This window comes from Salvia splendens, chromosome 12, assembly GCF_004379255.2.
Source record: "Salvia splendens isolate huo1 chromosome 12, SspV2, whole genome shotgun sequence".
NCBI lineage: Eukaryota > Viridiplantae > Streptophyta > Magnoliopsida > Lamiales > Lamiaceae > Salvia > Salvia splendens.
Window position 1 is genome coordinate 12,742,747 of NC_056043.1, and position 4,281 is coordinate 12,747,027.

The 4,281-nt window shown below is 34.5% G+C and overlaps 1 pseudogene; it reads right to left on the minus strand.

Annotated features, from left to right (window-relative positions):
- Positions 1-3,911: 3,911 nt before the first annotated feature.
- LOC121759851 lies at positions 3,912-4,069 on the minus strand (annotated as a pseudogene).
- Between the last annotated feature and the right edge of the window lie 212 nt (positions 4,070-4,281).

The window sequence follows — 4,281 nt, forward strand, 5'->3', positions numbered from 1 at the left end:
TTTCAGCTTTATTCTTTTAGGTTAGTTAGGGAACTATGGTCCCCTTTTATTTTTCATGCATGTCTAATCCATTTTAGGTAAGTCACGTGCTCTTTTTTGTTTCACTTTCAAATCACATCGTTTATTTGTTTTACGTGTTCGTTCAAGTCTAGATGCGCTAGTTCGCAGTTTTCGTGTTTTTCAATCTAACTGGTCATTTTAGGTAGAATTCCTAGTTTTCTATTTCCAAGTCAAGTAGGTAACTCTTAACCCACCAATGTTCTGTGGCAGCAGCCATCTCATTCCCACAACATCCAGGTATATTCCGCTTCTTGTGCATCCATGTGGGAATCAATACTTATTTCCATGTGCTAGTCTATAGTTTCGTAGGTTAAGGTTTTATGGCATCACTTTGGAATCACGTGTCCAACAAAGTGAAGATATGTCTAGAGAGTCTACTTGATCTAGGGGTGAGAAAAAAAAATCAAAAACCGAATATCCGAACCAAATAAAACCAAAACTTTGAAATTCAGTTCAGTTTTTTCGATTTTTCGGTTTTTCGGTTCGGTTTGGTTTTGAAAATATAAAATTTTTGGATTTTATGTTCGGTTCAGGCGAATAAAAAACCGAAAAAACCAAATAATCAAATTATATATTTAAATATAATATAATATTATATATATATATATATATATATATATATATATATATATCTATTGATTTAATATATTATATTATATTATATAATATATATATATATATATATATATATATTTATGTATTATATATATTCTATTAATTTTATATTTTATGTTTATAGATATATATTCTATTATATAAAATAAAATATATTATATATTAATATATATGTGTTTTTTCCGGTTTTTGGTTTTTCGGGTTCGGTTCGGTTTGGGTTTTGAACTAAATTCGGTTCTGGTTCGGTTTAGGCAAAAAACTCAACCAAAACCCGAATGGTCACCCCTAACTTGATCAGTTCACACATTTCTTATACACATGCACGAACGCGGATAGGTCTAGAGAGTCTTGCATGATCAGTTCACGAATTTCTTATACACATGCACGAAGGTGGATAGGTCTAGTCAGTCTACTTGATCAATCAGCGATACTTATTTACTCTCTCCATCCCGGCCTAATGGCTGAGACAAACGTCCTTGCGAGATTCACAAGGGAACATAGGCATACCTATGTGGGATTCTACTTTTTGCTTTTGTACCGTGTTGCTTTTTCAGCTTTGATCCTTTAGGTTAGTTAGGGAAATATGGTCCCCTTTTATTTTTCATGCATGTCTAATCCATTTTAGGTAAGTCATGTGCTCTTATTTGTTCCACTTTCAAATCACAGCGTTTATTTGTTTTGCGTGTTTGTTCAAGTCTAGATGCGCTAGTTCGCAATTTTCGTGTTTTTCAATCTAACTGTTCATTTTAGGTAGAATTCCTAGTTTTCTATTTCCAAGTCAAGTAGGTAGCTCTTAACCCACCAATGTTCTGTGGCAGCAGCCATCCCATTCCCACAATATCCAGGAATAATCCGCTTCTTGTCCATCCATGTGGGAATCAATCCTTACTTCCATGTGCTAGTCTATGATTTCGTGGGTTAAGGTTTGATGGCATCACATTGAAATCATGTGTCCAACAAAGTGCAAATATGTCTAGAGAGTCTACTTGATCAGTTCACACATTTCTTATACACATGCACGAACGCGGATAGGTCTAGAGAGTCTTGCATGATCAGTTCACGAATTTCTTATACACATGCACGAAGGTGGATAGGTCTAGTCAGTCTACTTGATCAATCAGCGATACTTATTTACTCTCTCCATCCCGGCCTAATGGCTGAGACAAACGTCCTTGCGAGATTCACAAGGGAACATAGGCATACCTATGTGGGATTCTACTTTTTGCTTTTGTACCGTGTTGCTTTTTCAGCTTTGATCCTTTAGGTTAGTTAGGGAAATATGGTCCCCTTTTATTTTTCATGCATGTCTAATCCATTTTAGGTAAGTCATGTGCTCTTATTTGTTCCACTTTCAAATCACAGCGTTTATTTGTTTTGCGTGTTTGTTCAAGTCTAGATGCGCTAGTTCGCAATTTTCGTGTTTTTCAATCTAACTGTTCATTTTAGGTAGAATTCCTAGTTTTCTATTTCCAAGTCAAGTAGGTAGCTCTTAACCCACCAATGTTCTGTGGCAGCAGCCATCCCATTCCCACAATATCCAGGAATAATCCGCTTCTTGTCCATCCATGTGGGAATCAATCCTTACTTCCATGTGCTAGTCTATGATTTCGTGGGTTAAGGTTTTATGGCATCACATTGAAATCATGTGTCCAACAAAGTGCAAATATGTCTAGAGAGTCTACTTGATCAGTTCACACATTTCTTATACACATGCACGAACGCGGATAGGTCTAGAGAGTCTGCTTGATCAGTTCACGAATTTCTTATACACATGCACAAAGGTGGATAGGTCTAGTCAGTCTACTTGATCAATCTGCGATACTTATTTATGTTTTGATATATATGAGAAGATGTCTCACATGCTTTCGGTCATGCGCCACTTTAACTTGTTAATGTGTTTTGGCTTTTTATGTTTTAATATACGTGAGAAGATGTCTCGGGTAGCGATGGTTTACATTCAAGATTGACTAGATTGTTTCTTGACATATACGTGTCTCGGTTTGTTGGAGTTGATATTATTCCCAAGAGAAGTTCTGGTCCGGGTTTTATTGAACGAAACCTAGCTAGTTGGAATTCATTTCCAATACAATTAATAAATCTTAACACTCTTTGGAAAAGAAATCAATTAGATTAAAGTTGTTCAACAAGCTTGATTAATTAATGGATATAGAATATCTTAAACACGAGAAATAAAAATTAATTATGTAATTCAGAATTAGTAATTCAATACTCTCTCCGTCACCTAATAATTTTCCACTTTGGTTCCAGCACAGGTTTTATGAAATGTAAATGAAAGTGGGTTGAAAAAGTTTGTAGAATATGAGTCTCACTTTTATATTTTAAATTTATAATAAAATGTGAGTGAAATGAGTTAGTGGAATGTGGAGTCTACTTGTCATTAATGGTAAAAAGTGAAAGTGGACAATTAATGGGGGACGAACGAAAATGAAAAAAGTGAATAATTAATGGCGACGGAGAGAATATTACTTATGATAGTAGCAATGATTAACATTCATTTAATACTTTAATTAAATTTGTCTAATTAAATTATGCATAGGTCTTAGGATGAGGTCAGTCAAAATCTTCTAGGATATAAAATAAAACTTAAGAATTACTCCACAACGGGCCGCTGAACCTTCATCGACCGATGACATGCTCATTGGCTGTTGTTTGGGTCAGCTGACCACTAACATGGTCTGATTCCTTCGATCTTCAATTTCAATGTTTTTATGCCCTTTTGTAACTCTATTTTATATTTCTCACAAAACATATCAAAATACCAAATTGTACAAATATTACTTTTTGAAGAACACATTTTCATGAAAGGCAGTCAAAACGAGCCAATTAATCACTCCCTTTGTCCCATGACTACTCGCACTTTTCATTTTAGGTTGTTAATTTGGGATTGATATTTTAGTGTAATTAAATTAGTATTTTAAGTGTAATGAAAGATCACTTAATAATGGAATCTTAATTAACTCTAATATATTAGTTATAACCTAATTCTTACTTATAATATAAATAGTGTGAGTAGTTTAGGATGAGCCGAAATAGAGAAGCTCGAGTAACTTGGGACAAAGGCAGTACTATGTAATGAAAGATACCCAATATCAATTATAACTAAAATCAATTTCAAAAATACACTCTAATATGAAACTCATAAAATAAATAATAAATAAAAGAAACAATTAAGTACTATACAGTGAGAAACCAAACTAAAGATTGAACATGAATTGGTGAGGTGCGACAGACCCGAACAATGGTGCAACGCATGGGCGACGCTTGAAGACCTAAATAGCAAGCTACTTTGATAGATCTTCCCCCTCAAAAAATGAAGTTAATATCGTGTGAGTTGATGGCTCACATGCCATAGCCAAAAGGTCGAGAAAAGTACGAGCTTCAACATCTACGAACCTCCACTTTTGTACTACCTCCGTCCCTCATTTTATTTTGAGCACTCTTCTCTATATTATTCTCTGTCCACTTTAACTGTTTATTGTCATTTTTCCAAAACGATGGCTCAAAATGAAATGCCTCTACTGCAGAGAGACGGAGGGAGTAATAATGATTAGAATATAATTTTTTTTTGTCATATTGGATGTGGGA